Source organism: Coptis chinensis, chromosome 8 (genome assembly GCF_015680905.1).
Source record: "Coptis chinensis isolate HL-2020 chromosome 8, ASM1568090v1, whole genome shotgun sequence".
Taxonomy (NCBI): Eukaryota; Viridiplantae; Streptophyta; class Magnoliopsida; order Ranunculales; family Ranunculaceae; genus Coptis; species Coptis chinensis.
Genome location: NC_141463.1, coordinates 61,123,729 through 61,141,738, shown reverse-complemented (window position 1 = coordinate 61,141,738; position 18,010 = coordinate 61,123,729).

Here is an 18,010-nt window from a genome sequence, read left to right as displayed (position 1 = left end):
CCTAAGTAGGGTGCGGGTTGCACTCAGGTCAAACTGGAGCTCCAGGCGCTTCAGCGCGGGGGGCGCTCAAACTTACCCTTGGTAGGGCGCAGATGGCATTCAGGTAAAAACTCAAGTTCCAGGCGCTTCAGCATGGGGGGCACTTGAGTTTTGCCTTGGCAAGGCGCGGGTCGCGCTCATCTAAAACCGGAGTTCAGGGCGCTTAGCTGGTCATCGCCATCTAAAAACTGAGTTCCAGCGTTTCATGCTGGTCGCTCCGTAATTTTGCGAGGAAAGTTTCAGTGCCGAAACGGACAACCACAGTTATAATCAAACAAGGGTGGGTGGGTTATGGGACTTTGGAAGACTAACAATTCTAAAGAAAACAATACTAAAGGGAACTAAGATGGCAGCGGCACCATTTGATAAACATAAAATTAATAATTCTACTCACGAATAGAATGATAAAATTCCAACGAAAGTAAAACTAAAACTAAAACTATACGAAGACTATATTTATCAAAGTTTCTCTACTATCGAATCTATCGCAATATAGTGGGAATAGAAGATTCGTTCCACTCCTAATTCTTTAGCATTCAATGTTTTCTATTATTATCAGTCCTAGCCAAAGTTAATGAGAGTAATGGTGGCAATTATACTACGATGTGAATTCAACTACAAGATACGAATAACGAAATGACGGAAAATACTAAGGTTTGAATATAGATAAAGAATTAGGGGGGATTGAATCCACCTTGAATCCAACTTAATAAACTAGCATAGATTGTTGTAATCAAATTCTTACGTTCTTACGATAAGAATTGGTTGTTCTAATCCCTATTCATTCATGACAATCTTTACCAACTAATGACTAGCATGTGAAGAAGTTCTACCCATTCTCATGGCGAATCAACTACCTTCTAGAGTGGAATAGACTCCTACAACGATTCTATACTACACAATCAAGTTTTCATCAAGGCTTCATCAAACCCCTCTAATGGAGGTTTAGCCTTGATTCATAAAACTATCATTTCTCATGGAATTCAAACAAGACATCATAAAAAGATTCTAACTTTAATAATATAAAGATTCTAATCAATAATTCAAAACTAAACTAATAACTATGAAATGATTAACTACTAAGATCGAAATTAATTCTAATGAATTTAATAATTAAACTAGATTATGATTAACTAATTATGAAATAAAGACAACTAATTTATGAATTTAACAATACTAAAACTAAATAAGACTTTAATCAATAAACTAAATCGGAATGAAAATGAATACTTTATTATGATCTAATATTGATTCTAAAATAATAATTTACTTGTTCTAACACTAATTAATTGAAAGGTAAAACTAGATCTAACAACAATAATTGAAAACTAATTAATGGAATAAAACTTCAAAACTAGATTTAGAATTATCTCTAATGGCTACCTGCTACCTAAACTAAGTATGTCTTAAGAGTTAAGTCTTGTGTGTTGAAATGGAGGAGTCCAGATCCATATTTTCGTGCATGGGTTGAGGAGCCATGTTTTGGGCCGAAAAATCGAGCCCAAAACCCAATCTCTTCAGTCCACAGGGCCCTTTTCAGTTGGATCTGACTTCAGCAGGTTTTTCATCCACTTCTGCTCCTCTAATTAGGTCAAGGTTTAGAGCATTGGAAAACTCTTTCCGAGCCAGTCATTTTGACATAAGGTAGGCCTAATTCCGAGGCCTGAGTCCAAAGATACGGTCTTCGAAAATTCTGCTGACTTTTGTGTGTTGTTTCTGCCCACGTTGATTTTGACTTTTAAGCTTTTGACTAGGCTTTACAAAGGCTTTTTCTCCTTAAATCTTGGCCTTTAATCACAGAACTTCTTAGCAACCAACCCTTGCTCCTTTATCTTGCCAAAGTGGCACATTTCTGCACATAATTGACTTCAATGCCTAAAATACATAAAAACACGTAATCAGCATTAACTCTTATTTATTACTCGCATAATTGGTCTAAAAGTATTATTGTTAAAGGGTTAAAACTACAGTTTTGGGCTCTTATCATCGCACTCGGCGAAACGAGATTAGTTAGGACTCCATTTTTTGTCACTTATTCTAATTTCTCATATTTGCTTTGGGGTGATTTGATAAGAGCCCAAAATTGTAGTTTTAACCCCTTAACAATAATACTTTTAGACCAATTATGTGAGTAATAAATAAGAGTTAATGCTGATTATGTGTTTTTATGTATTTCAGACATTGGAGTCAATTATGTGCAGAAATGTGTCATTTTTGCGAGATAAAGGAGCAAGAGTTGATTGCTAAGAAGTTATGTGATTAAAGACCAAGATTCAAGGAGAAAAAGCCTTTTTAAAGCTCGGTCAAAGCTAAAAAGTCAAAGTCAATGCGGTCAGAAACATCGTACAAAAGTCAGTAGAACTTCCGAAGACCATATCTTTAGACTCAGACCTCGGAATTGGGCCTACCTTATGTTAAAACGACCGCCTTGGAAAGAGTTTTCCAATGGTCTAAACCTTGACCCAATCAGAGGAGCAAAAGTGGATAAAAGGTCTATTGAAGTCAAATCCAATTGGGAAGACCTCTGTGGAATGAAGAAATTGGGTTTTGGGTTCGATTTTCCGGCCCAAAACATGGCTCCAGGCCCATGCACGAAATTGGAGATCTCTTTCTCTTCTTGAAAGGAGGAAAGGTGGCAGACTCATTAGCTAGACCTAGATCAGAAATAAATTAGCTTAGACTCCATTTTTTTAATTAGTGATTTACTTGTTTTTTATTTAGTTTATTGAATTATTGATAATTCTTCATTAGATTAATAAAAGTAGTTAGTTATTCATAAATTTAGTTTTGGTTTATTAAATTAATTAGATCTAAATTCAGTTATTAGTTGATAATCATTTCTTAATTGTTAATTCAGTTGTGAATCCTTGATCAGATCAAATTAGTAAATTTATAATCTTTATATCATGTCTTGCTTAAATTCATATAGAAATGATAGTTTAATGATTCAAGGCTAAAACCTCCATTAGATGGGTTTGGGGAAGCCTTGATGAAAACTTGATTGTGTTAGCTTAGAAATCGTTGTGATAATCTATTCAATTCTAGAAAGTAATTAGTTCACCATGAGAATGAGTTTGATTGCTTTATATGCTAGTTATTATTTGGTAGAGATTGCCATGAATAATTAGGGATTAGAAATACTAATTTGTTATGCGAAAGCATTGCAATTGGGATTACGACGAATCTTCGCTAGTTAATTAAGTCGAGTTAAGATGGAATCAAATCCCCATAATTCCTCCTCATATAGTCAAATTAGCAATTCCGTAGTTTGAATTATCGTATCCTGATTAGTAGTTTCCCATCGTAGTATAATCCTATCGTTACTCTCATTAATCTTGATAGACTGATAATCGTAGTTAACTTAGAATTCTAAAGAACTAGGAGTGGAACGAATTTTCTATTCCAACTATATTACAATAGCATCGAGAGTAGAAAGCTTTGATAAATATATAATAGAATTAAACTTTAGTTTTACTTACCTTGTCCTAATTGTATTCGTAGGTAAAACTATCGTTTTCCCTTTTATCAACTTCCTTTTGGGGATTATGATTTGCATCGCATATTGGTTGATCCAGGCAGCTCAGCAGATGTGCTATACTATGTTGCATTCAAAAAGCTACAAATTCCGAACTTTGAAATGGTCGCCACCAACTCCAACCTGTATAGATTCAGTGGGTACAAAGCTTTGACAGTGGGAGAGATCCAACTACCCGTAGCTACTGGTCCAGTAACTCTCATCATAAACTTTGTCGTAGTAAAAGCTAACACACCCTATCATATGATCTTGGGAAAGACCTGGCTGCACAGACTCCGAGCTGTTCCCAACACCTATCAGCAATGTTTGAAGTTTCCGCATAACGGAACAATAGAAACGATCAGAGGAGATCATGTGGCTGCCAAGGCATGCTACGCGCTGGCAACTAGACACTCCCCACTCCCTTTTAAACCAATGGAGGTAGGGTGACCTGCCAAATAGCAATTACAGTTGGATCCACCTCTCCCAGTCCTGGTCCCATGAGAGAGGGAGGATCCTTCCTCAATGGAGCCTTTAGAGGAAGTAGAAATTGTAGGTGGTAGCTCGCCAAATATCACTTTCATCGACACCTTGTTGAGTTCTGAAGAGTGCCAAGCTCTGATACAATTCCTCCAAGAGCACAGAGATGTGTTTGCTTGGTCATTCGAAGAAATGCCAGGAATTGACCCTTAGGTGGCATGCCACCAGCTCAATGTCCACAGTGATGCAGTAGTAGTCAAGAAAAAACCGAGAAGAATAGGTGTTGACAGATCCAGGGCGGTAAAAGTTGAAGTTGAAAAACTAAAGACAGCTAATTTTGTCAGGGAAATCAATTTTCCCACATGGATTTCTAATATCGTCCCAGTAAGAAAGAAGAATGGGTCATGGAGAATCTGTATTGACTTCACAGATCTGAACCGTGCATGTCCGAAGGATAGCTACCCTCTGTGACAAATTGACAAGTTGGTGGATGCGACGGTCAGACATGAACTGTTATCCTTCATAGATGGGTCGTCAGGCTACAACCAGATCCCTTTACATGAATAGGACCACAAGCATGCCAGTTTCACAACCGAGGATGGCCTGTACTGCTATCAGGTCATGTCGTTCGGATTGAAAAATGTAGGAACCACATACCAGCGTTTGGTAAACAAGATGTTCAAAGGATTAATAGGAGACATTGTGGAGGTGTATGTGGACGGTCTCCTGATCAAGAGTTTGAAACGAGGAGATCAGCTCTCCTACTTGAAACATGCATTTAATGTTCTTTGAAAGTATCGCATGAAGCTCAACCCTGCGAAATGTGCTTTCGCTGTATCATCAGGAAAGTTTTTAGGGTATCTGGTTACTAAGAGAGGGATCGAGGCAAACCTAGATCAGATCTGAGCGCTCATAGAGATGCCCTCACCTAAAAACATGAAAGAGGTTCAAAAAGTTACAGGCAGGTTAGCAGCTCTGACCAGGTTCATCTCCAAGATTTCATATAAGTGCAAACCCCTATTTCAATTACTGTGAAAGAACACCTCCTTTCCATGGACAAAAAAGTGCCAAAAGACGTTTAATCAACTCAAAACATACCTGGGGGCATCACCGATCCTTTCGAAGCCTGTTGAGGGAGAAATCCTGGGTCTCTATCTTTGTTCCTCTGACTACGACATTAGTTCTGTGCTAATATGCGTGGATGAAAAGAAGGTTGAGAAGCCTGTCTATTTCTTGAGCCGGACGCTCCTACCAGTAGAAACAAGGTACCCTAAACTCGAAAGAGTCGCTTTAGCACTTGTTTTTGCCACAGAGAAATTACGACCGCACTTCCAGTCCTACATCATCGGAGTGATCACAGAGTACCAATTGCGTTCAATTCTGAAATGACCGAACAGGTCAGGAAGGTTAGCTAAATGGTGTGTGCAACTGTCAGAATATGATATTATTTACGTCCCCAGGATCTCAGAGAAAGGTCAGGCACTAGCAGAATTCTTGGGAGATTTCCCAATGACCTACACAGGGTACGATTCAACAACCCCCAGTTCCAATGATGGCATCTTGCCTGAATCCCCAAACTCCCATCCAGACCCATGGGAGTCGAGCTCCGAATGGCGGTTGTTTATGGATGGATCGTCAAATGACAGAGGTGCAGGAGTTGGAGCTGTGTTAGTTACTCCTGATAATATGCGGCTAGAGAAATCTATCCGACTTGGTTGGAATGCCTCTGACAATGAGGCAGAGTATGAGGCGACACTTGCTAGACTCACAATGGCCCTCGACCTGGGCCTAGCACACCTCACAGTTTTTAGTGACTCACAGCTGGTTATGTTTCAAGTTGATGGAGGGTATGAGGCCAGGGATGAACGAATGGCCAAATACCTGGAACTAGTAAGAGGTCTTCAAGGAAAGTTTGAGAACATTCAGTTCTATCAGTTGCCTCAATCCGAAAATCGACACGCAGATACTTTGGCATATGTTGCCTCAATGTTGGGCAACAACGAGTCACGTTCCATCCCTATAGATTTCCAAGAGAAATCTAACATTCAGATCCCAGTTACAACAGTTTGTGTTATTCTAGCCATTACTTCAAGTTGGATAGATCCATATAAGTCTTACCTCAAATATGGAAAACTCCCTGAGGATAAGAATGTAGCAAGGCGTCTGCTTACAAAGATACAAAGATTCACCCTCGTAGGAGACAATCTGTACAAGAAGTCCTTTCTGGGACCTCATCTCAGATGTCTCTCCCCACATTTCTCGCTGAACAGGTTATGCGAGAAGTACATGAAGGAATTTGTGTCAAACATGCTGGGAGAAGAACACTAGCTCAAAAGATCCTAAGGCAATGATACTTTTGGCCTTATATGCAAAAGGATGCACAGGTTTTTGCCCACAAATGTGAAAAATGTCAATGGTATGCTCCTCTAATCCATGCTCCAGCAATAGAACTGCACCCATTGCCCAGTCCATGGCCATTTGCGCAGTGGGGAACTAATATCTTAGGACCCCTACCACCTACTCCAAGCAATGTCCGATTCCTACTAGTTGTGATAGATTACTTCACCAAGTGGATAGAAGCAGTTCCCCTTGTCTTCATTCGGGAACATGATGTCAGAAAGTTCATTTGGAACAACATAGTCTGCAGGTTCGTGGAAAACATGCAATAGATTGTGTTCGTGGCTAAAAATTCCGGGAGTCCGTGGCTAATAGTCAATTTTCTTGTAGTGTGTCATTCGGATTGAAAAATACAGGAGCCACATACCAGCGTTTGGTAAACAAGATGTTCAAAAGATTAATAGGCGACATTGTGGAGGTGTATGTGGTCGATCTCCTGATCAAGAGTCTGAAATGGGGAGATCATCTCTCCCACTTGAAATGTGCATTTGACGTTCTTCGAGAATATCGTATGAAGCTTAACCTTATGAAATGTGCTTTTGCTATATCATCAGGAAAGTTTTTAGGGTACCTAGTTACTAAGAGAGGGATTGGGGCAAACCCAGATCAGATCAGAGTACTCATAGAAATTCCCTTACCTAAAAACATGAAAGACGTTCAAAAAGTTACAGGCAGGTTAGCAGCTCTGAACAGGTTCATCTCCAAGAGTTCAGATAAGTGTAAACCCCTTTTTCAGTTATTGTGAAAGAACACCTCCTTCGCATGGACGGAAGAGTGCCAAAAGGCGTTCGATCAACTCAAAACATACCTGGGGGCACCGCCAATCCTTTCAAAGCCTGTTGAGGGAGAAGTCCTGAGTCTTTATCTTTATTCATCTGACTACAACATCAATTATGTACTGATACGTGTGGATGAAAATAAGGTTGAAAAACCTATCTATTTCTGGGGCCGGATGCTCCTACCAGCAGAAACAAGGTACCCTAAACTCGAAAGAGTCACTTTAGCACTTGTTTTTGCTGCAGAGAAATTACGACCGTACTTCCAGTCCCACACCATCAGAGTGATCATAGAGTACCAATTGTAATCAGTTCTGGAACGACCGAACATGTTAGGAAGGCTAGCTAAATGGTCTATGCAACTGTCAGAATATGATATTATTTACGTCCCCAGAATCTCAGAGAAGGGTTAGGCACTAGCAGAATTCTTGGGAGATTTCTCAATGACTTACACGGAGTACGATTCAACTACCCCTAGTTCCGATGATGGCATCCTGCCTAAATCTCAAAAATCCCGTCCAGACCCATGGGAGTCGAGCTCTGGATGGCGGTTGTTTGTGGATGGACTTCAAATGATAGAGGTGCAGGAGTTGGAGTTGTGTTAGTTACTATCGACAATATGCAACTGGAGAAATCCATCCGATTAGGTTGGAACGCCTCTAACAATGAGGCAGAGTATGAGGCAACACTTGTTGGCCTCACAATGGCCCTCGACCTGGGCCTAACATACCTCACAGTTTTTAGTAACTCATAGCTGGTTATGTTCCAAGTTGATGGAGGGTATGAGGTCAGGGATGAACGAATGGCCAAATACCTAGAACTGGTAAGGGGTTTTCAAGGAAAGTTTGAGAACATTCAGTTTTATCAGCTGCCTCGATCTAAAAATCAACAAGCAGATGCTTTGGCATATGTTGCCTCAATGCTGGGCAACAGTGAGTCACGTTCCATCCCTATAGATTTCCAGGAGAAATCTAGCATTCAGATCCCAGTTACAACAGTTTGTGTTGTTCCAGCAATTACTCCAAGTTGGATAGATCCATATAAGTCCTACCTCAAAGATGAAACACTCCCTGAGGATAAGAATGTAGCAAGGCATCTGCTTGCAAATATACAAAGATTCACCCTCGTTGGAGATGATTTGTACAAGAAGTCCTTTCTCGGACCTCATCTCAGATGTCTCTTCCCCTCCCTCGCTGAACAAGTTAAGCGAGAAGTTCATGAAGGAATTTGTGGTAACCATGCTGGGGGCAGAACACTAGCTCTCAAGATCCTGAGGCAAGGGTACTTTGGGCTTATATGCGAAAGGATGCACAGGTTTTTACCCGCAAATGTGAAAAATGTCAATGATATGCTCCGCTAATCCATGCTCCAGCCACAGAACTGCACCCATTGGCTAGTTCATGGCCATTCACACAGTAAGGAACCGACATCATAGGACCTCTACCACCTGCTCCTGGCAATGTTCGATTCCTACTAGTTGCAATGGATTACTTCACCAAGTGGATAAAAGGAGTTCCCCTTGTCTTCATTCGAGAACATGACGTCAAAAAGTTCATTTGGAACTACATTGTATGCAGGTTCGGCATACCTAAAGTTATCATCTCAGATAATGGGCAACAGTTCGCTGGAGGATTGGTCGCTGAACTCTGTGAGGAGTTTCAAATTACCCATCTGTTCTCAACTCCAAGATACCCACAAGGTAATGGCCAGGTTGAAGCCTCTAACAGGGTCATCTTGTATAACATGAAGCATAAATTAGACAACGCAAAAGGATTATGGGTTGGGGAACTACCTAGGGTCCTATGGGCATACCGAACTACACCCAGACGGTCAACTGGTGAATCCCCATTTTCACTGACCTACTGAACTGAGGCTGTCATACCTCCAGAACTGGTAGCTCCCACTCAGAAGTCAAATGTTGTACACACTCTAGATAATAAAGAGTTGTTATGTAGAGAAATGGATCTCCTAGATGAAAAACGAGAAGGTGTCGCACTTCGCTTAGCTGCTAACCAGCAGATTCTGAAGAGATCATACGACAAGAGAGTTCGGATCCGATCTTTCAAATTTAGAGATCTAGTTTTGCACGAGATCCCAGAGCCTAACGGCAAGCTTGGGCCTAACTAGGAAGGACCATACATCATCGACAAGGTTGGTTGAACTGGTTTTTATTATCTGCGCACTGTTGAAGGGGACGTTCTTGTCAAACCATAGAACGCGCAGCACCTTCGCAAGTACTAACAGTAAATTCTTATTCTATGCTTTTCAATGCATTGTTCACTCCTCTCTAATTCATCAATAAAGTGCTTCACATTGCCATCGAATTTATTTCTTGCATTTGTTCTCTATTTATGATCCACAATGGACTAAGCCTTTAGGGAATTATCTTCTTACTATCTATTCAAGAATATTGCATGCCAATTTTCTTTAGAACCAATGATATTGAGCATGGAAAAGTTGAATTGTATGCCAGCTCCTTTCCCACGCAGCTAGAACTGTACGCCAGTTCCTTCAAAATACAATTATCCTCAATATTAGGGAATTCGACCACACTAACTGTTCAGTAAACTGTATGCCAGTTTGACTTGGAACAAGAGATAGTGTTCTCGAGAGCCTGAACTATATGTCAGTTCCTTGTGCTCTTAAAACATCAACATAGGAGTTGCTAGGAAGATCTGGGTTGGATCCAGATCCTAGCACGCAAATCATGAGCCTGGAATAGTATCGGCATGATAAGCACTGAGGAAGACTCTACCACTGCTGTTCTAGTGATAACCTATTTATTTTTAAAAATAAATAGAACATATCATTATTAAACACAGTGTTGTGCTCATGGCACCTAGTTCCTTTCACAAAGACATAAGCTCTATTGCGATCGAACTCCTACTTACAGTTAACTTGAATGACTCCCATGATATCCTAATTAGATCCTGGTCATGCCTCATTTTAATCTGTTTAGCCTACTAAAGTCATCTATTGTTGTTCCAAATGAACTTTGGGGGCATCAGGGGTAGAGTATGCATAGTAACACATGTCATATAATATATAGTGAAGATAATGTATACATAAACTAGAAGGGCTACAAAGCTCAGTAAGTAAATAGTACGCATGCATAAAATAGAAGAGCTATAGAGCTCAGTAAGTAAATTATATGTGAGCTACATAGCTCAATATTACAGATCCATAGAGTAATTGTTGAAAATAATTGTTTATGGGAATCATCAACTGGAAAACTTATGAAGTAGGGGTAGAATCAAACTTTGGTTCACCATCAGTGCTTGTTATTGCACCATCGTCAAGAACTCTGGATTCGCTCTCAAGAACAGATTGTGTGGTTGGATTAGCTGGAATGGTCGAAGGCTAAACATAACACTCACTTAAAATTGGAACTGGCAGAAATGGAAGTTGAATGGGAGGCATGTCATCATCGGTATCTTCTTCAGAGGATGAGGAGGCATTAGGCATAAGTTCTTCTTGGATAGCTGAGATACTGGTGTCTAGATCAGGAAACAGGATGAAAGGGTTGGTCACTTGCCCCTGAGCATCCAACTGAGAGACATACCCAGTAGCCTCAATAGCTTCCTCAAACTTAACTTGTCTGGCAGCATCGAAGGACTCTCGAGAAACATCAAGTACTCTCAGAGCAAAGCGAATGACATTTTCAGCTGACCTCTTCTTCACCTCTTTCACAACTTGAGAATAAAACTCATAGGTCTCCGCCAAGAGGTCATCAACCTTCTTATCAGAGCGAAGACGTTTCTCTTTTAGAACCCTCTCATAACCTGACATGACCTCATTTGCATGGCTAATGGCTTGCCCAAGGGTCCTCATCTCGGTGTTCCTACGGTTAAGTTCCCCTTGGACTTAGTCATATTTTGCTTGTAGAGTGATAAAGTAGGCACGTAGTTCCAAAAACTTCACTTTCTAAATGGCAGCATCAGCAGCTCCTTTTTGGACTTTCTCCAGAGAGTTTCAAAGGTTGGAGATAGTGTCCATCATATTCTTGAAGTCAGTATCATATTTCTTCTCTTTCGCTAATAGCTGGTCAACCTGGAGCTGCAGCTCTGTAGTTCTCTTCTCAGCGGCCTCTTTCGCCCAAATCAGCTCACCAGTAGCTATGTCATCAGTGGATGAATTAGAGGAGGCCATAAAAATGGGTTCTTTCATAGCCAAAAAGTTATTCACTAACTGGAAAAGAATATAGGATGTGTAAGAAGCACAATCAGAGAAACCAAACACTGAACAGAGAAGAAAGTCTTACCTTGGCAAGGTGAACAACAGATCGACAAAAGGACAGGTCTAGGGTCCCAGCTATGCTGGCTTCAGCTTTGTCAACAGGAAGACGTGCAGCTTCCAGAACTCCAAGTGTGATATCAACATCCTTAATAGAGTGTTTGTTGGTAACGGGTACATCAGTTCGTCCCCAATGCCTCATCTCCACAATCATCTCCCTCTCAGGAGAATCTGGAGATCTTGGCAAAAAGGGAAGGTCGTCACCCACCCCCCTCCTATCACTGGATCGAGGAGGAGGGAGAATGACAGTTACAGTAGTGGTTTCAGTAATACCCTTCCCCTTGCGATTATCAGGGAAGGGAAGGTCAACAGTTAGAAGGACATTATCACCAGTTTGTTCAGAACTGGTAGATGGAACTAGAACTGGTGGGGGTACAACTACATTCTTACAAGACTTAACAGGTAGGGGAATACTAGCAGGAACTTTAAAAAGTGTATCTTCGCTAACAGAGAGAAGGCAAAACTTCATTTTCTTACCAGAGGGGGCAACATTAGAAGCGGTATCAGACCTCTTCAATTTTGAATGGTTGGACGCACGCATTCCCCTTTTAAAATTGCTGACCGCCAATAGTTCATGAGGCAGTTCAGGGCCCCTCCCGCCAATGATCACACAATCATCACTAACAGCAGGCTCCTAAACTGAACCTGACATCGCATCATCACTAGAGACGGCCTCTGACCTCTTCTCCTTGCGATTTCCTCTTCTTCTAGTTATCAAAGAGGATTCATCTTGAACTAGAGGAGGAAGAAGTCTGGCATCCTGATCAATAGAAGGAGGAAGTATTGTGTGCCCAGAATTCACAATATTTATCCCAAAGGGGGAATAGCCAGGAACAAGTTGTAGCAGTTCTTCAATAGACATGTTGAAATATTCAAAAAGACAGGTGGGATCAGAAACTATCACCCAGTGCATCCTCTGTTCCTTGGGGATCTTCTTGATAATATTCACCGTAGCAGCATCAGTTGTAGTCAATTGATTCCAGGGAGAAGAGTCATCTAAAGAATAATAGCAAAAGATATTCAGGCAAAAGACTCCTATAGCAAGTTATAAAGTACCTGAGTAGGAAGACTTACTGGTTGGAGCATGGGTGTGTTTTTTGGTAAGATAAATTCCTATTGGCTCACCATCAGCATCAGAGGGGAGAACGTCCCACGCATCACCCAGCACAGGAAGGTGGTGATCATCCCAGCCTTCCTCACTTGCTTCCCTTCAAAAAAGACGATTAGAGAATTTTTGTCTCTGGTCATGATGTAATAGTACGACTGGTCTCGAATACGCCAGACCTCATAAAAATAACCGAACACCCAGCGGTTTAGAGCAAACCCATGTCTCTTGGCAAGAAGGGCAGAGTACATAACAGTTATATAAAACAGGGGTGCTACCTGACCAAGTGCAAGATTGAAGTGAATCAGATACTCTCTTAGCAATGGGTAGAAGGGAAGAGTGAGTCCGGCCCTAAGTTGACCAATGGTGATGAGTGCCACCTCCCTGTAGGCTAACTCATTAGATAACCTCCCCCACTCCATGCCGATATCTTTAGGGATGTGAAATTTCCCACAAATCAGTTCTAGGGAGGAAAGATTTATGAAGTTTACAAGTGACTAGTTGGGATTCATGATTAAGAAAAAGGAAAAGTTTCAAGCTTTGGTTAAACCCTAATGGGAGATCAAAAGGTTTAGTATGCAGAAAAAGGTTGCATAAGAGATAATGAAAGTTCTCTCATCAGATCCTTTATATACAAATAAGATAGACGGTTAGGATGAGCCCTAGCGGTGCGTCTTTTTGGGATGGAACTGCCATCATTATCTTTTTCAGAAAACGGCGTGTCTGTTCGAGCCGTCTTTTCAGGGCCTTAATTAGTTGGGTACGTCAGTAGTTCCAACAAACAGTTTTGGAAAAAGATTCTCGCACCAAAAGTAGCGTTGCTTCAAGCGACCACGTGCTAGGTGGCACGAGCGGGGGCATCTGTAGGGGGATTTCCCATCACTGAACAGATGACACGTGTATAGGAAATAACTTAAGACTATAGATGTCTAGAATGAGATGAGGACCATCGGATCAGTTATGTGAATAAGTGATCTTGTGTTGAGCATGAGTGTTTAGTGGACATGTACCAGGCACATGACTGACCGCCTTCAAACATAACAGTTACCCCAGTCGTTGGGAACTGATATAGACAATTCCTGATTAGAAGGAAACTGAAGATGGTGATCTTTGATGATAAGGAAGGAATCGTGATGACATATCTTAGGATTTACCTTTTAGATATAATCTTCCCATGCATGATGGGACATTATGATCAACAAGGAAACTTACCTCCCATAAGATATGGTCTAGATTCAGGCTTCTATAAAGAAGAGGAATCCTAATAGGAAGACATAGTCCAAAGATAGAAGAGAACTCATAAGCGGCGAAGACAGCCCTAAACCCTAGGACTCTCATCACCCTTCCTATATAAACCATAGGAATTTGCTCTTAGAAACTACGCAAAATAGGGTTTGATTCTCCAATAGAACAAAGGAGATATGTAGGTAGCCGTCAGACGATTCAACCCTAAACTCACCATCATCTCATCCTTTCTCTATTCAACAAAGGATTCCAGATCACAAGGTACAGAGGAAGATCAGTGGATACTTGGAATTTCCCCTACGTCTGGGGTGGATGGCTGATGAAATGAAGTGATTGGCTCGGGTTCCCAGTTGATATCTTCGACAGGGAAGTCTGCCAAAAAATCGGCGACAACTTGACCCTTGTGAGACGTTATGGGAATGAAGTCTATGTGATGCTCTCCGAGTTCTTCATCCCATTTGGCCATGAGGGATGTTTTGTTGCTAGAACTTAAGACATGTTTGATGGGTACATCTGTGATGACCTTGATGATGTAAGCTTGGAAGTAAGGTCGGAACTTTCTAGCATAGTACATCAAAGATATCATCATTTTCTCTATCAGAGAGTAATGCTTTTCTGAATCTGCCAATGTCTTGCTGGTGAAGTAGACTGACTTTTCGATTCTCCCATTATCGCGAAAGAGACCCGAGCTGATAGCAAAGTCAGTGGTTGCAAGGTAAAGCCCCAGTGTCTCTCCTTCAGTTGGTTTGGACAGGACGGGCGAAGTTGATAGGTAGGCTTCCAGGTCGTTGAAAGCTTTGTGGCATTCGTCTGTCCATATGAATGTTGCGCCCTTCTTTAATATTTGCAGGAATGGTCTGCACTTGTCAGATACACGTGAGATGAATCTGTTGAGGGTTGAAACCATGCCAGATAACTTGTAGATTTGTTGCTTGGAAGTTGGTTCTGGCATCTCAAGGAGAGCTCGTATCTGTTCTGGGTTTGCTTTGATGCGCCTTTGTGAAACAAGGTAGCCTAGGAATTTCCCTGAAGCTACCCCAAATACACATTTTGCTGGGTTGAGCTTCATTTTGTTTTGGTGCAGTCTTTCAAAGGCCTCTTGTAGGTGGGAAATGTGATCTTTAGCCTTTTCGATTTTGACTACCATGTCATCTATGTAGACTTCCATAGTGTTGCCCAGCAAGTCTTTGAACATCTTTGTGACAAATTTTTGGTAGGTCGCGCCTCCGTTCTTCAGGCCGAATGGTAGAACGTTGTAGCAGAACATTCCTTGTTCAGTTATGAAGGACGTCTTTTCCTGGTCTTCCTTTATAAGTGATATTTGATTGTACCCACTATATGCGTCCATGAACGGTAGGAGTTCATGTCTGCAAGTTTGATCTACTAATATGTCAATTCTTAGAAGGGGTAAGCTGTCTTTGGGGCAATATTTGTTGATGTTTGTAAAGTCTATGCAGAGTAGTACCTGCTCGTTCTTCTTAGGAACTGCTACGACGTTAGCTAGCCAGGTTGGGTACTTGACTTCTCTGATGAATTCTATATTTTTGAGCTTTTCTATCTCTTCATTGATGGCTTTCTGAAATTTGAGAGCCAGTTTGTGAGGTCGTTGCTTCTTAGGCTTTACATTTGGATTGACATTTAATTTTTGGCAAGCGACCTGTGGGTCGATTCCAGGCATATCGATATACGACCAAGCAAAAACATCTTTATTGAGAGATAGAAATTTGACAAGTTGCTCCTTGAGCTTGGGGTCTAAATCGGCCCCTACATAAACAAATTTTGGCTCATCATCTGTGCTCAAATTCACTTTTTCTCCTGGTTCTATTTGTGCTTGCTTCCCTTTGAACTTGTTTGTTGTTGATGTTGGAGGGCTGTAAGCTTGAGGATCTTGCTTTCTTGGGTCGTCTTTGCCTTCGATGACCTGAGGTTTGGCCGTGGTTGCTGTGCTGACGTGATTGCATCGGTAAGCTTCTAGTTGGTTGCTTCTGAGCTCCATGATGCCTCGGGGTCCGGGGAACCGCAGGACTTGGTGTAGGGTTGATGGAATTGCTTGGATTTTGTGAATCCATTGGTGTCCTAAAATGCAGTGTAGGATGACTTGACATCGATCACATTGAAGCATGTTGAAGTTTTGACCATGTCCTCTTTTTCTCCAATGGAGACTAGTAGGATGACGTCTCCAATGGCATCTGTGCGGTCTCCGTTGAACTTATAGAGTGGTGCATTTGATTCTATCATCACCGAGTTTGGCAGGTGCATGTCTTTGTATGTTTGATAGAAGAGGATGTCACAGGAGCTACCTGGATCGATGAGGACTCTTTTAACTGCCCAGCTATTAATTTTGACGTGCACTACCAGGGCATCATTGTGAGGTAGGCACACCTTGTCTAGATCATCCTCGGGGAATGAAATTGATGTTGTTATTTGAGGGTTGGTAGGATTGATCACCTCAGCTTTATGGGAGAGGTGGTAGATTTCTTGAAGCACTCCTACCCATTTGTGCTTTTTTCGACCTGAGGTTTCGTCGTTGGTGGTGTCTATAATCATGTTGATTATCTTTTTCTCATCGTGGTCGGAGGAGTGTTATCTCCTGTTGTGCCTCGACCGGCCTAGAGATTTAGACCGTCAGGTTATTCTGCTCCTGTTTCTGTTGTTGGCAGGTCGTTTATGGCTTCGGCTCCTGCTTCTGTGGCAGTTGGCAGCTTATGCCTTATGTCGCTTTCTGGTAGGAACTCCTTTAGTTTGCCCTCTTCGACTAAGTCTTGAAGGTAGTGCTTGAGGCTCCAACATTCATTGATGTCATGGTGGTAGAGTTTGTGAAAATGGCATTATGGACGTTCTGGTATGGCGATCACTTTGATGATGTTGGGCTTGAAGTATGGTGTTGTATATATCTTCTTCAGGATTTGGCTTGGCGTCCTGGAGAAGTTGGAGAATTCATTTTTTGTGTAGGAGGGCTTGTTATTGTTATTGTTATTGGTGGTGGTGGTGCTGCTGCCTGAGTAATGATTGTTTTCTTTGGGTCCTCGCTTGTCGTTTACTGCGAGGACTTCTTTGCCTTTGCGCTGGGCCAGCCATTCTTCGTACTTGATGTACTTGTCAATTCTGTGGTACATGTCATCTAAGCGTTCTGGCTTGTTGCGCATTAGAGATCCTGCTAGGTCGGAGTCGTCCAGGAAAGCATTGGTGAATGCAGAAGTTGCAAAGCTATCCTTTAGACCTAGCTCCATTGAGAGGAGTTCTTTCTTGAAGCGTCCTCGGAAAACACGGATAGTCTCGCCATGTGCTTGCTTAAGCTGAAACAAGGAGTCCAGGTCGGCTTGCTTCTTCATGTTGTGGATGAACTTTGCTGCGAATGTCTCAGCTAGCTTGTCGAAGTTGCTGATTGAATCAGGAGTGAGCGTGTAGAACCATTCTAAAGCTCCGTCCTTCATGTTGGCTGGAAAGAGCTTGCATTTCAGGTAGTCGTACTCTAGAGCGCTGTAGAGTGTGAGAGTCTGGCTAAAACGGACTACGTGCTGGCCTAGACACGAGCTACCGTCGTACAATGGGAATTTTGGTTAGATGAATTCTGAGGGCGGCTGCTTGTCCCTGATTTCAGTGGTGAAAGGTGACGCCTTGTACGTCTAGAGTATCTTCTGAGCGATCTGAATCGCACTGGTCTTGTCGTTCGACTTCTCCAATCTTTGGGCGAAGTCTTCTAACCTTTAATTTGTGGTGGTGGTGAGGGCTGTGACGGCGTTGTTCTCCACTGCGTTTGGAGTGCTATTGTTGGCATTGGAGGTGGCTTGGTCGTGCATCGTTTGGTTTTCTTGTTGCAATGTGATGAAGGCTTCCTGGAGCGTCTTCATCTGATCTGCTAACATTTGAAGTGAATGGTCCATGGTGGTTTTTCTGACAAGCTTCGTGGGCTTGAGAAAAGAGTGTGTTCTTTTCTTAAGGAAACGAACCAGCAGACGGCGCCAATGTAGAGGTTTGGTGTTTAGGGGACAACGACCTGATGTTCTGTTTGATAGGGAATGGCTACACTCTTCTTGGGTTAAGAGTTGCTTACATATCAAGTTTCTGAGGGTAAACTTGAATCAAGCCTTACATAGTTCATCTCTCTTTACTTATAGATGTTTGAGTTGACCTTCCTTATTTGCTTCAGGCCGTTATCAG